Source organism: Protopterus annectens, chromosome 3.part1 (assembly GCF_019279795.1).
Source record: "Protopterus annectens isolate FY-2018-M chromosome 3.part1, PAN1.0, whole genome shotgun sequence".
Lineage (NCBI taxonomy): Eukaryota > Metazoa > Chordata > Ceratodontiformes > Protopteridae > Protopterus > Protopterus annectens.
This window is the reverse complement of record NC_056732.1, coordinates 972,523,551-972,547,470: the sequence shown is the minus strand read 5'-3', so window position 1 is coordinate 972,547,470 and position 23,920 is coordinate 972,523,551.

Genomic DNA, 23,920 nt, shown 5'->3' with positions numbered 1-23,920 from the left:
TGTGTTTATTGAGTATTGTCTTGTTCTTTTATTATTTATTATTAAATATATATTAAACCTATCTTTGTAGATATTTGTGAGACATATTTAAGCTCTTAAATTACTTGCATATGTATTTGGTGACACTGTACAGGCACTCCTAAATAACTTTGGTCTTGGTCACACTTACCATTTGGACAATACTAACATTGCACAGTAGGATTGGCCACACATTGCAAGGGCTTTTATAGTAGCTGATACGTAGATGTGGGTTGCAGTGATAACTACCTTATAGTCTGGGCAAAAGGGGGCATCGCTATTAAACCTGTGACAACCTTCTCCAGGTGTGTGTGTATTTGTTTATAAATCAAATCTCAAAGTGTGTGTGTCAGCTACTTGGGCAGGGACACAAAGCACTGGTTGGACAGAGAGGGTGCTGGAGGTCTTGTCTTGACCCCTCAGCTGAGATCTTAACCCTACAGCTGTGCCAGTGGGGATTCTTATTGAGGATCTGGAGAAATAGGGAGGAAACCAGCCCCCAGACTGACCATGATCCCTGTGTGCTCTTTAGGGAAATTGTACTGTGTGTGTACTTGTCATCCTCCCATTGTTTACATCCCTCACTATTGCCAGCAGTGAGGAATGAGGCTCCTTGATTACTGTGCTCATGAAAGGGCATCACATATTAATTGGTGGCAGTTGTGGGATAGCCACATCACATATTAAGGTTGATTGTGGTGAGATAGCCACATCACATATTAATTGCCTTGGAGTGGTGTGGATGTTGAATTCCTGTAGCCTGTGTACAGTGATCACTGAAGGTGTTTGTACTTTCAATCAGCCATGCTGTAAACATTCAGAGTTCATATCACAATTGTTTTATTTTTTGTTAGCTTAGTTAGTCAGGGAGAGCAGGCAAACATATCAGCAGAGGAGTATGGCAAGCTGGCAAGGAGCCATTTGGCTGAGATGTGCCAGGCTAAAGGACTGGTGTATGCCAACCATACTGAAGTAGACATGATTGCAGCTTTACTCACAGCTGCATCACAGAATAGCAACCAGGAGGACAATCAGATTGGCCATGGAGATGTACAACTCTCAGAAAATGGACAGCTCAACCTTTCCACAAAGGACTTAAAAATCCATCTGGAGTTAAAGAGACTTGAGTTGGAGGCCAAGCATTTGGAAGTAGATGCATAGATGCAGCAGAGAGACTGAGACATCTGGAGGTTGAGGAAAATGGGAAACTGTGATGCCTGCAGGCTGAGAAGAATGAGGGGCAGAGGCAACATGAAAAGGAGAATCTGACTCTTCACCAGAGTCATGGAGGTAATGGGGAAGGGGGTAACTGAACCACAGAAGCAACAAAGGTCAGTACATTTCTTCCACAATTTAAAGTGGGGAAATTTTTGATAGTTTCATTCATATGTTTGAGAGGGTATGTAAACAGTATAATGTTGACCAGGGGCACTGGGTACAGTTCCTGACACCCTTACTCCATGGTAAAGCTGTAACTGCATTTTCTAAACTGTCTGATACTGATTGTTTAAATTATAATACAGCCAAAATGCATTTGTTAGAATGCTTTAAGTTAACACCTGAAGCTTATAGGAAAATGTTTCATGAGTATATACACAGGGTAGATGAAAGCGTGTGTGAATATCTTGCTGAGCTAAGCACTTATTTTCATAGGTGGGTGAGTGGATGTCAGGTCACCACTTTTGAAAAGCTGGCAGACCTTTTAGTGAGGGATCAAGCCCTTAGCACTTTGCCTGAGGACATTAGAATCTCTTTAGCTGAGTGCAATACTGCAGATGAGTTGGGGAAGAAGGGAGACCTATACCTAGCAAGCAGGGCATCACTGCACAGGAAAGTGACACCCAGTGCTGCTCATGGGTCTAAGGTAACCTATGGTGTGCAGCCCAGACTGCCCCAACAGAGTTTACCAGTAGCAGGGGAAGCCACTAGTCCAAGTACGCATCCAAAGTCAAGGGTTAAATGTTTTAAATGCAACCAGTGATTTCCATGGAGGCAAGGTGGGGATCAAAATGTTGGAGACCAAGTAAGTGGGAATGACAAAATTCCAACAGCAGGTTGTCTCAAGGCAACAAGGATACCAAACTGCTACAAGAGGTTATATCCTATCTTAGTAAATGGGAAAGAGGCACAGCCTCTGACCTAACCATTGTGAAGCCTGCAATGGTTACAGAGGAGAACTCCTTGCTTGGGCAGTGTACTCCAGTCAGAGCTTTAGGAGGGACCCCATTCCAAATACCTTTGACTAGGGTTCAGCTTGACTGGGAGGGTGGAAAAGGAAGTCAGCAAGTAGGTGTGTTTGAGGACATCTTTGCAGATGTCCTGATAGGGAATGACTTTGATAATGCAGTACCATGTGAGCATGCAGTTACACATAGTCAGGCTTGGAGACAATCATGTGGGTCTGGTAGCCTGGGGAGACCCAGACAGACTGCACACTTGCAGTCAGGATGGCTGAGGTGGTTACTTCAGAGAGGGAGCTACCCTGCAGCAGTGAGACTGAAGGTGAGCCACAGCTGTTTGTGGGTACTGATATTCCCTTGGACAGAGTAACTGCAAGTCCAGAGGTGAGTAGTAGTACCCAGGCTGACAGGAGGTACCGCTGTCAGTGGATATCAGACTTCCTATGGTAGGGGAGCTCAGAAGGGTTACAAAGAGAGAAATGATACAGGCCTGGCTTTCAGACCCTACATTACAAGGCCTGAGGGAGCTAGCTAGTGAGACACCTGATTCTCAAAGGAAGGGGGAATCTGTATACTGGGACAAAGGGTTACTGTATAGAGAGTGGACCCCTGAGGGAGGGCTAGAGGGTGAGAGAATACAGAAGTTGGTAGTGCTCAGAGCCTACCACCTGGCACTTCTAGCCATAGCCCATAATATTTGCTTTGCAGGTCATATGAGCATAAAATGTACAAAGAGATGTATTATGCAGAACTTCTATTGGCCTGGGATTTCCAGAGATGTAACAGGGTACCACATGACCTGTGAGCAGTGCCAAAAGGTAGGCAAGGCAGGAGAGAAGGTGAAAGCTCTTTGGATGCCTTTGCCTGTGATTGAGGAGCCATTTCAGAGGGTAGTTATGGATATTGTAGGACCTCTGAGGACCCCAAATTCCACAGGGAAAAAGTATATCCTAGTGGTAGTAAATTATGCTAACAGATACCGTGAGGCAATGGCTCTGTCCTCCATTGAGTCAGAAAAGGTGGCAAATGCTTTGTTAGAGATTTTCAGCAGGGTAGGTTTCATAAAAGAAATACTGACTGACAGAGGTGCCAGTTTCATTTCAGATATGCTGGTTTGTCTGTGAAAGTACTGAGGGATGAAGCAACTAAAGACCCCCCCTGTAATATCCCCAGACTAATGGTCTTGTTAAGAGGTTAAACTATACACTCAAGACAGTACTATGGGCATTTGCAGACCAGTTTAAGAGGGGCTGGGACAAATATTTGTCCCATCTGTTGTTTGCTTACAGAGAGGTTCCCCAGGAATCCACAGGTTTTTCACCCTTTGAGTTGCTATATGGGCATAGGGTGAGGGGACCTCTAGATTTGATTTGAGATGAGTGGAAGGGTGAGTGTGACTTCCCCAAGGAGTCTTTTGTGACATATGTACTAAACCTCCAGACAAGGCTCAGGGAACTCATGGGCTTGGCTCAGGAGAAACTGGCAGAAGCCTAACAGCAGAAAAAGGTCTGGAATGGTAGGAATGCTCAAGCTAGAGACAATGCTGTAGGGTAGCAGGCAATGGTTCTCATTCCTGTCAGACAGAATAAGCTGCAAGCAGCCTGGGAGGGACACTACAAGATGTTAAGGAAGGTCAGTGATGTTAACTACACAGTAGAACTGCTAGGCAGGAAGCAGGGGCACAAATTGTACCATGTTAACATGATGAAACCATACCATGATAGAGAGGCCCTTGTGCTAGGTATTTGCATTGGAATGCAGGAGGAGTCTGAGGGGGATCTGGTGACTGATCCCCTCAGTGATACTTGGACTAACACCTCAGTGGAAGATGTAGCAATGTCCCAGCAGCTATCCCCTACCCAGGTTCTAGAAATCCAGGCAATGTCACAGGAGTTTGCAGGTATGTTCACTGGGAAACCAGGGGGCACCTACCTGGTGCAGTACCATGTAGATAAAGGACCTCAAAGACCTATTAAGCAGGCCCCTTATAGGAGAGATTCTGAGAGAGTCAGACTGTGAGGGAAGAGATACAGGAAATGTTGGAATTGGGGGTAATTCAGGAGTCCAGCAGTCCCTGGGCCTCCCCAGTGGTGTTGGTACCAAAGAAGGATAGCAGCAGCAGGTAGTTCTGAGTGGACTACAGGAAATTAAATAGTCAGACAGAGTCAGATGCTTACCCTATGCCTTGGCAGATGAAGCCCTATAGCAGCTGGGTGGAGCTAAGTATCTTACCACCATTGATCTTGCCAAGGGTTACTGGCAGGTGCCCTTGACTCCCAATACTAGAGAGAGGTCAGCCTTTGTGACTCTTTTTGGCTTGTATGAGTTCACAAAGATGCCCTTTGGGATGAAAAATGTCCCAACGACTTTCCAGAAGCTGGTAGATCATATTGTAGCAGGATCAGGAGATTTTGCCCTTGCTTACCTAGATGATATTGCCATCTACAGGCATTTCCAGAAAGAGTACCTTCAACATGTCAGTGAGGTGCTGGGTAGACTACAGAGGGCTGGGTTGACTATTAAGCCCAGCAAATATCATGTGGGTACGGCAGAGGTCTCCTACCTGGGACAAAGAGTGGGGAGTGGTAAGATCAGGCTAGAACCTGCCAGAGTGGAAGCCATTCAGACATGGCCTGCACCTGTTACCAAAAAGCAGGTGAGGGGATTCTTAGGGACAGTAGTGTACTAAAAAAAGTTCATCACTAGTTATAGTACCATAGCTGCTCCCCTCACACACCTGACAAGGAAAAAAAGTCCAGATAAGGTAGTGTGGATCCTAGCATGTGAGTAGGGATTCCAGAAGCTTAAAGGAGCTTTGAGAGGACAGCCTGTTAACCAGTCCTGATTACAGCAAAGAATTTGTTGTGCAGGTGGATGCTTCAAACCATGGAGTGGGGGCTGTACTTAGCTAGGTTTCCTCAGAGGGAGAAGAGCACCCAGTGGTTTATCTCAAACATAGACTCCAACCCAAAGGAGGAACGCTATGCAGCTGTAGAAAAGGAATGCCTAGCCATATTGTGGGCACTGCAGAAACTTCAGCCTTATCTGTATGGAAGGAAATTCACTGTAGTTACAGACCACAATCCCTTAACATGGTTACACTGAGCCAGCCAGAAAAATGCCAAGTTACTAAGCTTGTGCCTAGGGCTGCAGGCAGATGATATGACAGTGTTGCACCACAGTGGGGTTAGCAAAGCCAATGCAGATGAGCTGTCAAGACAGGGAATGGAGTAAGGTATTATCAACTAGGCTCAACCCTCTCAAGCAATGTTTCTCATGGGTCACTTGAAAAACTAGCTTAAGTTTTTTTTTTTTTGGGGGGGGGGGGGGAATTGTGACACTGCCAGCCCAACTAACTGGAATTTTTTTAAATAATCATATGGCATTTGAGAATATTAATATGATTCATATGCTTGCCTTACAAATGTAAGAGAACTGTATGTTATGTACTGAGCTTCAATAATGTAACCACAGTGTAACCTACTGGAAAAGAACAGAAATATATATATAAACTATATATCAGTGCAAATGTATGTTTTAATAGTAGAAGATGGAACATACAAAGTTAACTTGCAAAACTTCAAGAAAATAAGTTGAAATTGTTTTATGATTGTGTTATCTCTTAGTTTCAGTGAAGCAGACACAATGTCTAGAGCTAGAGGTTTTTCTATTGTTGTGAAAGTAATTTTAATTACTAGGTTTAAAATTTAAAGTGTTTTATTGTTTCCTAGCAGCTGGACATCTGAGAAATATGTACTTCTCATACAGAGATGATAAAATTCTTAGTTTCTGTTAGCCTGGAAACTGAAGGCAGGTGACAGAAGAGTGATGTTATCCAGGCTAACCCAGCAGTAATATCTTATATTAATTGCAGATCTCTCAGATAGAGAGACAAGGCATTTTGTGTCTTGTCTTGGACCTAGAAACATCTCTTTAGCATTCATCTGCATTTGCCTTGCTAATAGTAAGTAACTAGGGTACAGTAATTTATTTTAGATATAGCTAGAACTATAGTAAATATTACTTTATATGTTTTCTGTATTTATTTGAGACTGTCCTGCAGTGTTTTAAAATATTTCCTGTGATTCTGAACTCTGTAGTTACTGTGTTGATTGAGTATTGTCTTGTTCTTTTATTATTTATTATTAAATATATTTAAACCTATCTTTGTGGCTGATATTTCTGAGACAGATTTAAGCTCTTAGCATACTTGCATATGTATTTGGTGACACTGTACAAGCCACTCCTAAAGAGCCTTGGTCTTGTTTCCACTTACCATTTGGATAATAGTAACATTACAAAGTAAGATTGGTCACGCTTTGTAAGGGGCTTTATAGTAGCTGATAAGTAGGGGTTGGTGGCAGTGATAACTAACTTATAGTCTGGCAGAAGGGGTATAGCTAGTAAACCTGTGCCAGCCTTCCCCAGGTGTGTGTGTGTGTGTGTGTGTGTGTGTGTGTGTGTGTGTGTGTGTGTGTGTGTGTGTGTTTGTATATAAAGCAAATGTCAAAATGTGTGTATGTGCCAGCTACTTGGGCAGGGACATGAAGCACTGGTTGGACAGAGAGGGTGCTGGAGGTCTTGGCTTGACCCCTCAGCTGAGATCCTAACCCTACAGCTGTGCCAGTGGAGAGTTTTATTGGGGATTGGGAGAAAGAGGGAGAAACAAGCCCCCATATTTACTGTAATTTCTGTGTGCTCTTAAGGGAAATTGTACTTTACTGTGTGTGTACTTTTCATCCTCCCATTGTGTATGTTGCCAGTGGTGTCGATTGAGGTTCCTTGAATAATCAGCCAGGGCAGGGGTGTCACACATATTTCCTGGGCTAAGAGATTGAGAGGTATGCTGTATGTCTTGGTATATCAGGCATTTGTGAACCATGTGTAGTAGAGGTGGCTGTTCATTGCTGTCATCCCTGCACTTGAGAACTGACTCTGCCAGGAGTTGTACTGGTACATCCACACCCACAGTCAGATGCAGTGCGGCTACCTAAATATGACTGATGTCTGCTGGATGATCTGCCTTCACAGAGACATGCAGGACCATGATTCTATGGCCTGCCATGTCTGAGTGTGGACAGCCCACCCACTGATGGAGCAGTGGAAGCACTGCTGCTATGGAAGGATGATCGGTTACGGTCATGGAGGCCAACAGCAGATGACATGGCTGACCTATGTCCATGAGGATTTTGTTCTCCTACCAGCAGCTGTTCCATTACAGACAGCACTCATTCCATGACATACACCCCTCATTCCATGACATGCACCCCTCATTTCATCACAGACACCCCTTGTTCCAATGTGTCATTCATCCAATCTATTGAACTTTCAACACGGTGGAGGCAGTCACACATTTCAGTCTGTGCCACAACTACAACCCTGAGCATTTGTTGGAGCACCTATAGGAATGTGCCTGCGCCTCCATGATGGTCCTAAACATACATTGAGTGGCACAGGAAGACACACCTGGATACAGTGGAGGAGGGACAGCAGGCCTCCCCTGAGCCCCTCTAATAACCCTCTTGCATGGCACCTTTCCTCCACTTTGACTATAGCCAGGTTCAACAGGCATTGAAGCCACAATAACTACACTTCCCTTATCAATGGCCTCGTCTCCACCTGTCCAAAATCTGAGGGCTCATTGGAATGGATAGGCATATACCTACTTGCTGTGTCCAATGGAAGTGCGGCGGATGGCTGTATGTCAACCTCAGTGTCATATTCTACCTCTGCACCCCCTGACCATGACTCTGTTTGGCCACTATCATCATCTGAGTCTACCGATACACTGACATCAGGTGGCAGAGGGCCCACACTTTCACTGTCATGATCATCTGTGATAAAATATAGCAAACACAAGAAAGAATTAATACCTACACTACTGTAGTCCAATATATGCTAACAAACTAACAGTGGTGTCACTATTAAAGACAATACAGCAATACACACAACAGGTCTGACATCAACATTATACAATAAATGTTTTCTTTAAATTGCTCAGTAGTACTGACATAAAAATGTTTGGCTTAGCATCTGCAGATGAGATTCTCCTCTGCAATCCAGATGGTCCTGGAAGAAGTTAAGTAAAAGGTGAGGACAACATCATCACAATTAATAGTAACACAGGGGGTAATGCTTTTACTTCTTTATACGCCCATTAACTATACTTTCAACATGAACTTGGCTGATAACTCCTACTTAAGCTAGTCAATCAGAATGTGTTGTTAAGTATAGCAATCTTCAATGCCCCACCAAAAAAAAAAGAAAGAAAATCATGTGACACAGAAGTAACATATTGATTTCAATTATTTTACTATACAACAGTATTCACCTGCTGAGATACCAAACCTACCTGAAAGCTCCTCATGGGACAGTCTTGTAGTCCCTGACACTGTGGCACATCCAGTGCATGTTGTTCTGCACTCTCCTGGCAGCTCTTTGGATCCCTCACAGTGGCCAGGAACTTTTCATTTGTTGTGAGTGGTGGCTCCATAGCAGACCCTCCACTGGTGACCCACTACAGCTGCTGTTCCTCAGTGCACATGTGATCATGTCAGTGGCCCTGTGGGGCACCTGCTCATATGCCCTGCCATGGCCACCCACAGCATTCGCATCATCAACAATCTGGCAACAAATTTGCATTCTGTGTGCCATATCTCCCTATCTCCTGTCAAGCAGGTAAGCACCATGTTGCCTAAAGGCAACCACTATCACCTGTTTGTCAGCAGCTGTGAAGGGAAGTCTCTGAGGATTGACACACCCAGGTGGCATACTCCTAGGTATCCTAAAAGACAACAAAGGAAATACACATAAGTATCACATAACTACAAAATAACTGCTCCCAGATAAAACAGAAAAGGTAGCCACTCAGTATTACCCACTGGAGAAACATAAAACAGTCTAGAGATGTGAAATATAAATAACAAGCTGGATGCAAAAAAAGGAGAGTGACAATAGCAACATATCCTTGTTTGTGCCATAACAGTAACTCAGCTTTGCCCCCCCAAAAGAACAGCCTATCCTTGTTTATGCCATAACAGTAACTCAGTTTTGCATCCCCCCAAAAAACGAACAGACAATTGATACATTTTCTTAACAAACCATATTTGAAATGCTAAAAGTACTGTCAAAGTAACTGTCTCTGAAGCACTTGTATGCATTTATCACAGTGCAGTCCATTTTCATATATTGGCAATCATGTATACCTGTGAAATGGCTTGACAAACATGCCCACACCATCAGTACATTGCTAACTAATGTATACAGATAAAAGTGTAAAAGCCTTTGCTTCAGATTTTTCTTAAATATATTCCAGCATATGCAGCATGTAGCTGGCAAAATGCAAGCATACCTCCCGAAGTTCAATAATCCTCTGTACAGATATATCCTGAAGAAATAGCATATGCACAGTCTTCCAAACATAAACAAATCTCTTCAGCATCAGTTTGCCTAGCTACATGGTTGCCTTTTTATATTGCGTAGATTCAGGGCTGTTAACATGATGAATATGCAAGTGAGGTTTGCACTCATTAGAATTACTGAATCCCAAATGCTTGCAGCAGTGTTGGAGATGTAAATATAGTGCAGGAACTCCCTCAGTGTTTGTTTTTAATGGATAGCAACTGTGAATAATTACTGTTTGGGAGATGGAAAACACAACAGCACTACAGGCTGCCTTATATACAGTGGGTGTGTCAAATTAGATCAGATCTACAAAATGTTAGAGGTAAGGTTGGAAATGTAAGTAAGCAGCACACAATTCAAAGGTTGTGTTCATTAACATCCAACCTGCCCTTTGTTTGTTGGCAACTGCATATAATATTATTTTTAGTTAATATCCTCACACATTTTAAGGCCAGTGATATAGAATGGCTTACACACTGCATGTGTCAGATTACTAGTCAGATAACTGGAGGATGACCAACAAACACAGAGAGGTAAGATAGACCTGTATATTTGCAAGTAATAATTATAGCACATTGTGTGATCACTAAGTGCACTACATCCAAAAATAATAACTGTACAAAAAACAGTTGCATGGTTTCATATTACTGTAGATGCTGTTACAGTTGGTTGTGTGTAGAACAATTTCAGTTCTCTGCTGCAAAGCTCTTTTGTGTGGCAAATAGAGATAAGGCACCCATCTTGCATTCTGAAGGATCGTTGGAGTGAGAGTTCAAATCCAGATCTATATAGACTATCTCATATGAGCCATAATTTTCTAGTGTATATGTCATAGACTGATTTTCCTCATTGTCAACTACTTGTTCATTTTTTCCTTTTTTTCTTTTTCTGTCTTGTTTTTTTTAAGTTATTTTAAGTTATTTTTATTTTTAAGTTATTTTTGGGGGGCAGTGTTTATGCAGTGCAGTGCTTAGCACAATCATGGGAATATAGGAAAGGAATGGCTGGTTTGCTATGCTTATCTCATTTGTGTGAAGCACTGAAGTGCACAAACTGGACAACGTGACCACCCAGGAAGCAGACAGGACCCAGACAGCCAAAAATAGAAACCGGATACATTCAAATAAGTCTGTTGGGTACCATGCAAACCTGCTAAGAGGTTTTGCTGGCAATTAACACAGAGACCTTAAGAATGATTATTAGATTAGGGCATGTCATGCAACTAGGCCTGTGGCAGCAGGAGTAAGTGTAGGGCTGGAGATCAGATGATTCTGGGTTCTAGTAAAGGGTGTGCAGCCTTTTTTTTTTTTACAGTTTTGACATTGCGGTTAATAGCAATGAACTAAAACATGGACAAGTGCTATTGCAGCTTTCTTGTGGCAACAGGTGTAAGTGTAGGAATGCCACACCCATAGTCCTGGGTTCTAATATAGGGTATTCAACACACATTAACTGTTGTTCCACTTCCCATTACATTTACTCTCACTTATAACACTTTAGATAGTGGAGCTGATATTAATTATATGTATAGGGATGAGACACTATTATTGAGTTATTTATTTATTTATTTATGTATTATCAGATGTAAGACTGAAGCTGTACTGTGTAGTATATTTCTGTCAGTATAATTCTGCTATTTGGACTAGTATATTCTTCACATTTGCCTATGTCACATACACAGCTGCCTGTATTTCCAATAGCCTTGTCAGGTCACACACATGCATGTGTAACAGCTCATACTGTCACCTGTATTTATGTAGGATTCCTAACTATGTTTAAGAAGCACTTCTGTGGCAAAGATGGAAAATCAATGCTGTGGAAATAATTTTTTGTCCCTTATGCCTAAGTTTGAATCTCACAGTGTAAAAATCATTTTTCAGTGTAGAAAGATAAAAACAAATGTGTCAGGTCATTACATTTATGTCCCTAGTGCATGTCTGCAAACCTAACTCACCTAGCAGTTACCTTCCAATGTCCAAAATATATTCTAGGCTACATCAGTAGACACCCCTAAAACTAAGGTCAAGTGTCATATTAACCTTCCAATTGCAATTATTTCATTCCTCATTGCTTGGCAGTGCTGCTCTCCACTTACCATGGCAAAAATGCATTGCTTGGGGGTGTGCACTCCAGTAAATTTATTAACTGGAACTGGTGAGAAAACATCAGTCTCCATTGTACTAGATCTGCTGGTAGACAAGGGTGGCATTAGTGGGGAAGGTGACTGTTTTAGGGAAACAGAGGTGGGTGTCCAGGAGTCCAGGATATTACTGGACTCCTAGTAAAGCGCCACAGTAAAGGCTTCTGCAGGGGGGCTATTCTGCCTTCCAGTACAAATCTGAGGCATGGAGTAGTCTAGCTGAGGCTGTATGCAGTGCCACTGGCATCCAGCACACTGGAGAGCAATGTAGACATCATTTTAATGACCTACAGAGGAGGAAGAGGGATACTGTAGACCATTGGTTGGAAGAATTTAGGACTGAGGACATCCCACACCTGTTTAAGTATCAACTACAGAGAGTACTTGTAAGACTTATAAAGCTGAGTATAGGCAAGATTGGTATGCATAATGGTCTTCTGTTTTGTTTTTTCCCCAGCTGCCAATGGTCAATGTCTGGGCCATGGGGGAAGATTGAAGAGACTGAGGGAAGCATGTGGTATGTATGTAGCAGAAGCAAAGTGTTACTGTAGCATTAAAAGTTAAAGATACATTTTTTTTGGTATTTTAGGGTTGTATCAAATTGAATATGCATATCTCAACTGTAAAAGCAAGTATGAATGCATTAGTCTGTAGCACAAACCAATTGTAAGAGTCCAGTATTAGACTTTATTCAGAGGTTGTGTGTTCAAATACCACAATTCACAATTATATATGCCACATTTGAAGGTACTAATCTTATTTCTTTTTTTTCTCCACCCCAACCCTTATCTCTTTCTTTTTTATATTTTCTTTATTTTTCTTTTATTTTTAAAAATATATATTTTTTATTTCATATTTTTATTATGTGTCATCAAAATGTGGCCTTGTCATCCATGTATACCACATCACTAAATGCTCCATGGCACAGTGGGTAGGCCAGCCCCACTGGATGAGCCTGCCCCTGCTCCACCGGCTCCAGCACTGATGCCCAGCATGTCTAGGAGCCAACCTGGCATCACTGCCTCTGCTGCCCCTGCACTACCTGTGCCTTCAGGTAGTCCAGCCCCAGAGGTTAGTACAGTGGTACCCTGTGGGAGCAGAGATAGAGGTGGTGATTTCATCACTCGCAGTGAGTTGCCAGGGATGGTGTGTAGGACTGTGTGCTGCACCATTGTTGCATGCCTATGCTGGGTGAAGAGGCTGCTCTCCCTCATGTTGCATAGTACTGGGAAGAGGAGGAGGAGGAGATGTCAAGTACAGCAGCTACCAGCAAACTAAGGTGACAGTGAGAACAGTCCTATGGGTGAACTTAATTCTCACTGTCTCAGAGCTTGATGACCATGAACTCGGGTTGTCCTGACCCTCACCCCAATCATGGTGTCCCCAATACTTTTGTGTCCATCACAGTCCCTGTCTCTTGTCTTGTTTGTCTTATCTGTTTGCAATTGCTTCCTCAATTACCCAGCTTACCTGACCCAAACATACCTACATCCTTTCCCCAACATTCCTCTCTCTCTCTCTCTCTCTCTCAAATAAAAAATAAATGGGCTCCTGTCCCACAAAAAAAGTCTCATACATATCTGTCCAGTTCACACACATGTCATCTTGACACACTTGATTTGGTTCAATTGGTTATACAACATGATTGCATTGTGATCACCCCTCTCTTTGGAGGTGACAGTCCAAATTCAGTTAATATTCTGCACGTTTTCAGTTTACACTGTTAAAGAAATGGATAACTATGTTCTTTCTTACCTTCCTCCTGCATATTCCTGTCCTGCTTTCCCTTTGTTCTTCCCCTTGCGTGCTCCCTATTTCACCACTTTCCTATCTACCTCATTTTCACTACTTTAATCTGGTCAAAAATAGAATCACACACAACACACATAAGTTGTTGAAAGTGCAATGGATTCCTTCACTTTTTGGGCTCCCTGTTTGTGTGGTGGTGCATGATGCACACCAAAGTGCAACAATGGTGAGTGGCAGAAAAATGTTGCGGTTACCTCCACACAGTGTCGCTTAAGCCAGCTGCCCTATGCCAGCACACAGCAAAATATGTACTATAAAGAATTAATTTCATTGCATTATCAATGTTTAATTAACAGAATTTAAAAGTATTAGATACTCCTGGTTGCAAACCCAGTACCATTTGGGCCAAAAAAGGAATGAATCAGTGTATTGAAATGTGCGGCCACAAAGTCAGTTAAGCAGCAAGTGTGTTTCACAGACCAATACTAGCTGTCAGATTTTAGCAATGCAGCTCACGTTTGAGTACTGCTTAGCTATGTGCAAATGTGTGTATCTGTTATGCGTATGCACCTTGAAGACCATTGCACAAATACGCTGCTCGCTCCACTGTGGAAAAGTAAATGGTATTATGTATTACCACTATTTACTGTCCATTTCTTCTCTATGACATGACATTACACTTGGAAACATAACAAACTGAAGCCCCTATCTAACAATATGTTGACTTCCCCCTCCCCCACAAGCATTGCAACCCTGGTGTCTCAGTAATTTTTCCACACATATATCACCTACACTACAGAAATTAATATCAAATTTTATGTGATATGCAATGCACATCAATCTGGTAAAATGCAGAACTACAGTTATTGACCCATAAGCCTAAAAAGCCTTTTCTGCAAGGTTAGGGAAGGAATCAACATGGCCATATCCACAGGGACATAGGTGACACTTGACCTGACCCATTTTGTTTTTGTCAAGGGTAGATCTTGCCTATTGAACCTTGTGGACTTCTTTGATACTGACCCCAAAGGGATAATAGAATATACCACCTATGCTGAATTATCCAAGACCTTTGACACTATCCCCCATTCATGTCTCATAGTGAAGATCTCTCATCTGAGAATTAAGCAATACATTACTAGATGGATAACCAACTGGCTTACCGACAGAACACACAGTCTCAAAGTTGAGGTCTGCACCTCTACCACTAGCCACTTACCAGTTGAATACCGCAAGGATCTGTGCTGGGTCCTCAACTGTTTGGAAACTACTTCCCTGAAGAACAGGTAACAGTAGATGACCTATGTTTTACCAAGTTTGCAGATGACTGTTAACTGGATGCACTCATAGAGCTTACCCCAATGATGGTAACATCTTAGAAATAGGACTAACACAGACAAATGATTGGTGCCAAACTCATGGACTAAATCTTAAAGCAAACAATGCCTCATTGTCCCATTTGGCAATGGATAACTCCCTGCTAATTATGATATGGATAGCACACCTCTAAGCTCAAACACAGTGTTTTAAAACTTGGGAACACATGTTCATAGCAATCTACATTTTCACCACTATGTATCCATAGGTAACATCTTAGAAAAGGGGCTGACACAGACAAATGCTTGGTGCCAAACACATGGACTGAATCTTAAAGCAAACAATGCCTCATTGTCCAGTTTGGCAATGAAGTACCCTTGCTAATTATGATATGCATAGCACCCCTCCAAGCTCAAGCACAGTATTTTGAGGCTTGGGAACACATGTTCATAGCAATCTACACTTTCATCACTATGTATCCATAGTGGTGAGACACACATTCTACATTGCGCACTTCATAAATAATGTGATCACATTCAAGACAGGAAGGTCATAGCTCTGCTATACTCTACCCTTATCAGACCACTAATTGATTACAAGGCTCTTTTCTATCTGTACCTCACCAGACACCTACAGCAATTGGAAAAAACACAAAGGACTGTGACTCATAGAATCCAGGGCCTCCAAACATGACATACATGGAAAGACTGACAGGCCTGTCACTTTACTCAGTATCATGTAGGCTGCTGAGAGGTGACCTATGCCTGACCTACAGCACAGTCTCAGACCCTGCCCTACTGGAAATGCTGGACATCTGCAAATCAAATGGGACAAAAATAACTTGCTCCAGGGTTCTTAGCCAAGCATGTGACATAAACAGAACATGCTGGATAGATAGATATATCCCCAGATATTGACACTCTAGTGTAATAAGCTCCCATTATATGTGAAGCAGTGCTCCTCAATGATCCTGTTCAAGCACAACCTTGACAACTGGTTGGGTGAATATAAAGTCACCTCTGGGGTGGTGCCTATGTCCCACAGGGACAGGGACAGTTGGTATTGATCACAAAATCACTCTGCTAACATTGACCATCTAACTGTGCTCAATAAGGGCATTTGTGTTTTTACACAGCTAGGCTTGTAAACACCATAGGGCCATTACCACCATGCACAGATGTAAACTCCATGTAGGCTTCATGTGGAGCCTACACAGAGTTTTATTGAATCCCAGAGAATGAGTAAATACCTGAGTAAATTCAAGGTAAATTCATTGCTTTATGAGATTGCTGATTACACAGGTCCAGAATTTTAGTCAGGTAATAATATCTCATCACTGTCTTTTACTTCTTTTGAGAGGAGGCAAATCCTTCTCTCAAACAATTTTGTCTGGCATATGCAGCCAATTACAGAAACAGCATTTAGTTTAAATAAGGTTGTGTGAAACAATTAATGGCGGATTCACTGAACTCCATGTAGGCTCCCTGTAGAACCTACATGGAGTGTATCCATGTGTGGAATGGTGAGCAGCACACACCAGCATGCAATGCATATTAATGATGCGCTGTGTGCCTAAGTTAGGTTTTGTGGCTTGTAACAATATTGCGGGTCACGAAACCTTGTAAACCAACACACAGATATTGAATCCTTGTAAAGGAGAGCACATATGGTCCATGAATTGGTGCAGACTGCCACAATGATCACCAGGGCTATACTAATGATAGCTCTCAATCATTTAGTGCCAGAAATCTGGACAAAGCCTGGACAATACCTGACAAAATGGGGAAAATGCCCAAATTAGGGACAGATTTTAAATATTGCTCATATATATATATATATATATATATATATATATATATATATATATATATATATATATATAATTAGAAAGTTGCTAGAACAGGGTTTGTGTTAACATGCATTTTACGAAGGATTTAAAGTCTGAAACTCAAATTATCTCATTATTTAGTGACATCAGTCCAAAGATCATCTCAGTGATTTGCCAGGAAATCACAAATATTATGTGGAATAGACTAAAAATATGATGCAAAAATCTAGACATTCTGGGAAAATGTGTACAGTTGAGAGGTATGCACACAAATAGTCTACACAGCATACCTCTCAACCTCTTAGAGCAAGAAATCTGGAGAAAGCCATCAGTAATGGGGAGGCGCAAAAGGGCCAGAAATAGGGATGCTTTTTAAATATTGCTCTTACAAACTTAAAAAATGGATAGAAGGACAGATTTGCAGAATGCATTTTTGCTGCCCCGTCCCCAAGATGAACAGTACAAATTGTAAGTAATGCTGACCATACCTCTCAACCTCTTAAGGCATGACATCTGGACAAAGCATGACATAGTGTGGGGATAAAGGGCCAAATATAGTGATACATGTTAAATATTGCTCTTATAAATGTTGAAATTTGCTAGAATAACAGCATTTGTGTTAGTATGCATTGTCTGAAGGTCATGAAGTCTGCAACTCTAAGGTGTGTCATTATTTAGTGACTGTAATCCTCAGATTATACTAGTGATTTGTCAGAAAACCACAAAGTGTATGAGGAACAGGCCAAAAATAAGAGGCAAAAAGCTGGACATTCTGTGAAAATCTGGGCAGTTGAGAGGTATGCTAGGGGCACACTTATTAAACATTGCTCTTACAAACTTAGAAAGTTGATAGAATAACAGATTTTGCATTCCCATGAATTGTCAGAAGGGCATGAAGTCAGACACTCAAATGTCTGTCACCATTTTCTAACTTCAACCCTCAATACTTTAACAGTGATTTGCGAGAACACCACAATTGTATGAGAACTAGAACAAGATATGAAGCAAAATCTGGACATTCTGAAAAATCTGTGTGGTTGAGAGGTATGGCTGTACAAATAGCAGTCATTGTGTTAGTGCAACCTATCTGTTTTTAATTTCTCCAAGTCTTTTGGGTTTCTAATACCATGACAGGAATGGACCCCATTCCTAAGTCAAAGTAAGATTAAAGTTCATGAAATTAGTATTGTTTCACTCTTTGATGTTATCCAAAAGTGCTCTTCGCAGCATCCGCAATGTGCCCAGTAATGACTCTTTCTGCAATTCGTACAGTGTTACATGAATTGATAACATATCTAAATACAACTGGAAATTCTTTTTTATAAGACCAGTTGCTCCTACTACTATTGGAACTGTCTGGGTATCTTTCTTCACATGGCTTTCATTTATGCCAGCAGATCAAGGTATTTTATGACTTTGTGTCTCTCTATACGCAAGACACTGTAGTCACTGGGTGTGGTGATTTCAATGATCAATGCTACTTTTGTCTTCTTTTCTTGGACCACTATATCCAGTTTTCTAGCGTCTATCTTTTGGACTGTTGGTATTGGGTGATCCCATGTGATGTAAACTTCATCATTTTCTATGATTCTCTGTGGCTCATGTTTCCGATGTTTTTCAGCCACTTTGATACCATAATGTTTGCACAATCTCATGTGTAACAATCTCGCCACATTATTATGCCTTCCAGTATACAGTCCGTCTGCCATTAGAGTCACAACCAGCAATAAGGTGTGTGACTGTTTCCAGTTTGGTTCCACAAAACTTACATATGTCTGTTTCTCCCACATGTTCAATGGACTTAGTAAACCAGCATGTATGCAGCCCACTATCTTGGGCTACCAATATTATCCTTTCATTTCTTGATGTAAATTCACCTCTCCTTAACCATTCCTGCATTCATTCTTGATCAACATGAGGCTCTTCCAGAAGTTTTCTATACTTGCAAGCTATATTTATGTTTTCTCCACATTTCTTGCCTTCTCATCTGGTCCTTCACCTTATATTCTTTTTTTTTTTGTTGTTTTTTAGCACATTCAGTTGCTGCCTAATTTTTATCCACATCTGGTTTGATTTCCATTCCTGCTTGATGTCGATATGCTTCTGCTATATTAAGCATAGATGTCATCTTAGATTTATTCTCCTCATGTTTCAAAACTTTAACTACATTTGGATCTTGTGAGGTCAGCAGATATGTGTGGAGTCCCACGATTGCAGATCTATACATCTAATCAATTTCAAGGAGGCCCATCCCTCCTTCAGAACGGGGAATATATAATCGTGGTATACAGTGATTTTTATAAATCATTTGGTGAGCATGAAGCATCCTTCTTGTCTTAATATCCAATCTATCCAAAACATTTTGGGGCCAGTCAATCACTGCAAAACTATAAGTTAGGACAGGAAGAGCAAATTGATTTATATCATATTCTTGTCCCAAACTGATGTTTTCCTGGTGCTGCAATTTTCCTTTTTTAAAGGTTGCTTTTGCACATTTATCAAGACCAAATGGCATTCCAATATCATCTGGAAAGGTTTTGACAACCTGCAGCTGTGCTTTCAGTTCCTCATCTGATGAGCTATACAATTTTAAATCATTGACAAAGAGAAGATGAGAAGTCATTAGACTTTGTTGTTTTCTAGAAACCAAATTATACCCATGACCTAAGCTGTTAAGTAAATAGCTCAATGGATTAATGGCAAGGCAAAATAGCAATGGTGACAGAGAGTCACCCTGGAATACCCCCTTTGGATTTTTATCCCTGGGACAATAATCTGTCCTTTATCATGGCTTAATTGCAAAGTGGTCTGCCATTGTTTCATGGTTATTGCAATGTAATCAATCAGTGTAGGATGTACCTTATACCTTGATCCATGAATGTGGGGTACTATCAAATGCTTTTTTATAGTCAATCCATGCCATACTTAGATTATTCCCTTTTTTACAGTTCTCCACTATAACTTTATTTAACAACAAAGGATCCTTTGTTCCATATGACTTTCTTTTATTGCCCTTTTGTTCTACTGACATAATTGAGTTTTCTTCTAAATGACTATAAACTCTGTCGGAATCAATCTCCGTGCACAGTTTATATGTCATCGGAAAACAAGTTATTGGTCTATACTTTTTAGGGTAGCTTGCAGGTTCACTCTTAAGTAAGAGCATTGTTTTTATCTGCAGAGAGGCCAACTTAATGAGAGGGGAAATAACCAGTAATAGGGACATACATGACAAGAAATGTCACATGGGAATGTGTTTGAATGTAACATTCTCAGCCTCTTAGAACAAGAAATGTGGATAAAGCCATAAAAATGGTGGGACAAAGGGCCACAAATAGGGACAGATTGATAATATTCCATGTCGGAACTTATGAAGATGATAGAATATATAGCTTGTACATTAACATGAACTTTCTGGAGAGCATTAAGTTTGAAACTCAAATGTCAGTCAACAGTTACTGACTATACTCTGCAATGACATGCCAATTATGTGCCAGGAAAACAACATGTTATGAGGAAAAGATCACAAATATGAGACAAAAAAAAAGGTCATTTTGCACAGATCAGGACAGTTGAGAGGTATGCACCTGAATATCTGTAATACTGAGGGACAGCAGTCCAGAGATCATCCCAGTGATATGACAGAAAGCCACGTATTCAATAAGGAAAACATCTGGACATCCTGGGAATATCTGGACATTTGAGACGTATGAATATGAAATATATGGTCCAAACGCAGTACAGGACAGTGTAGCTACAGTGCAGAGTATTATGACATCCCATCCCTGCCATTCTGTACTGAAGCTGTGTTAATGATCCGTAACAGGACGTGAGACTGCCATGTAAAATGATCACTCAGGGGAAGAGTGTGTATTGAATAGCGGCACACAGATGAATTGTAGGCATGAACACAGGGAAAGAGAACAGGTGAAACTCCTGCATGTACAGCAGAGGAGGGCATGTCAATGGAAGATGGTTGCAGCAGAGACACCAAGCATATATATGTATGGTACAGTACAGACTGTATAGTGAAAATGTGTTGTCTGTGACTGACACACAAGGTGACATAACAACGGGGAGGATATGTGTGTGTGAGATAAGCATCCTTACATGAATAATGCAGAGGACATCTATCAAAGATGTGACATACAACTGAGGTAAGGTGCATATTGGGAAGCTGTGCAAAATGATATACCTGAATATGACTGTACTCTCAGTAGAGGTCTCCAGCATGGTGGCCACAGTGAAAAGATCATGGCACACATTACAAGAACCAACCACAATCATAGAGAATGTCTGAATAATACCACCACTAATCCCATGCTTCTGACAGAACATATGTGATGTGGAGTGATAACAGATGAGTCTGCAACACACACTGGACAACTAGTATGAAACATTCATGATCTATGAGGGTAAATATGCACACCATCCTGGTACTGTAATATCTACAGGAGATGTCAGGATGGACACTGCTATACCTGTATGTGACAGTATGGGCACTACAGGCTTGTTGCCTTGTGTGCATGGCATATATCAATGGCACAATTCACACTATCACAAATGATATACATGCCATTAATGTTGTCAAACAATGATGTATGCAGCGTATGCATAAGGTGAACAGGTAGCACACATGTATCTGGTGTAACAACTTGATTGGTGTTCTGTACCATCAGACAGTCATGTATACTCCACAGAAAGAATGCCTAGGTATGGACAATAAGTTGTATGGTAGCACACTGTGACAAAGGTGGTACACTTCAGTTATACATCACTGGAACATGTTTAAGGAGGTACATGGAGAAGGGTGCATTCTACTTAATTAGTGGTGTAATGAACGCTGGGAACCATGATGTTATTATGCCCTCTGATGTGCATGTCCTTCACATAACCAGCACTTATGTTACAGTCAATTGAGGAGTCAGTACATTGGCCACATGCTGATCATATCTCACAACCTTTTCATGCAAGAAATCAGGACAAAGTTTAAAATAATGAGTGGACAAAGGTACACAAATATTAACAGATTTCAAATATTGATCTTACGAACTTCAAACATTGCTATAGTAACATGGTTTGTTAGCATGCATTTTCTGAAGGCTATGAAGTCTGAAGTCTGAAACTCAAATCCATGTCACTATTTAGTCATTTCAGTCCTCAGTAATTTACTACAAAATCATAAATTTTAACTAGAACAGACTGCAAATATGAGGCAAAAATATGATCATTCTTCAAAAATCTGGACAGTTGAGAGGGATACTGATGGATGTACCACTTACCCTCTACCCCAGGACACAGATCACATACCTATCGGTGAGATTATAGGGTGTGATGTCCACATTATACTTGGGTACTGTGTTTCCTGATGCAACACATCCTGACATATTTCTCATCAATGCAGGTTTTATGGCTGTGGCAGCAGTCCCTGGTATGTGCTGATACTGTATGTATTATACTAATGTCACAGTTGTAATCAATTATTGCCCACAAGCTGTAGTCCTTCAGGCAGCTGTTTGGGCACAGGATGTGTATGTCATCTGTGTTGTCCATTACTTAAGTGGCATGCAAGGGCCTAGCAGACACCCCTGATCTACTGATCTGATTACTGGATCTGAGATATATGCCACTTCACACATTTCACCATAGTGTGATGCCACATATGCCATACACTTGTCTAACCATTTGCTGATATAGCTCTTTCTGGCCACATGTGACAGTGTTGATTAAATATCACAATGTGACTTTTTGTCAAATGCCTTTACCTGTTCAAGGTCCACAAGATGATACTGTTGTCATCATGCATGCTATTAGAGTAAGGATTTTCATTTATTATACATTAGACAGGCTAAAGGGTAAACTAAATTATGTTTATTTATGCATTAAAGACAGTTAAGCAGAAAGGAAACTAACCTTGCTGACAAAGCATGGAAGACAGTTTATTAAAAATAAAAGATAAGCATAAAGTATTCAGACTGAATGTTCTTTGCTAAAGGGAAAGATAACATCTTGTCAGCTACAGAATATTTTTGCACATACAAGACAAAGCCTAAAACCAAGGTTAGAAAAAGTAAATAAATTACTGGACTGAAGCAATATAATATGTTGTGTTCAGGATAGCAGTCAGTTAAGGTTAATAAGTTCATTTGACCTGTTACTTCAGAGAAAATGTCTAACACTCGAGCATGAGTACAAAAAACAGGTCATCTGGAGACGATGGCAGTTTACATTGTTCAGGACAATCAGAATATGATGTGCAGCAACTTGAATTGTTTATCAGTACTGTTAATGGAGACAATATTCTGATATTGTGAGCATCTAATAAAACCTTATTAAATAAACTACAGTGTTTGGAGAATTCATTCTGAGATGTGCACAAGACTTGGTCCATAAAGAGAGACTGTTCAACATGAGCTTGGATAATTAAGACCTTCTTTCATTTCTCAGTCTCATGACATGCATTGTTTCCAGCTAATCACGGTACAGTACAGTATTATCAATTCTTAACAATGGTGCCCACACAAGTCTGCTGTCTGGGGAGAGAGATATATTTCTAATAACCCAGCAAACAGCTCAACCCTTTCACATCCAGTTTCCAGTACACATGTTTTCTTAAGTTCACAGTGAATGTTTATACAGCAGAAGTACTACAGCAGCACTGCAATGAGCAGACCACCCTTTCAGTAAAGATATTGATCATTTCCAGACTTGGTTACACTATGTGTGTTCTACAGAAATCTACAGAATACCATTGTTTGTGTTTCATTCAACTTCATGTGTTCTACAGACTATGAAATTACAGTGTTTTCATTAAAGTGCAGCACTCCATGTTTCATTCAATTACATGAGTTTTACAAACACAGTTACAGTAAGTAACTTTTTCAAGTATAGTTTTACTGAAATAACCAACTTAACTTCAAAGTTTCATTAACAATTTAGAGTGACAGCATATGTTTCATAACAGACTTTTCAGCAGCATACCAGTATTTTTTCCATAAATAAAGCATGATACATAATAAAAAGTATGGCATGACAAGTTTCTCATTAAGACAGCATTACTTCATGTATAAAAATGGACACAGTATATGTCATAAAGGCCTCACATAACTTCAGCAGACCAGTATTAAATCAAAGCAGTGTTCCTTCAGAACATAAAAAAAAAAATATACAGTTAACAGCTATCTCCACACTTTCATGTTTCCAGTATGACATCACGCAGTCAAGAAGTAAAATCATCTGTGTTCCAATGGATTCCAGTTTATTTGTGTTCAGGTAACACTGTCA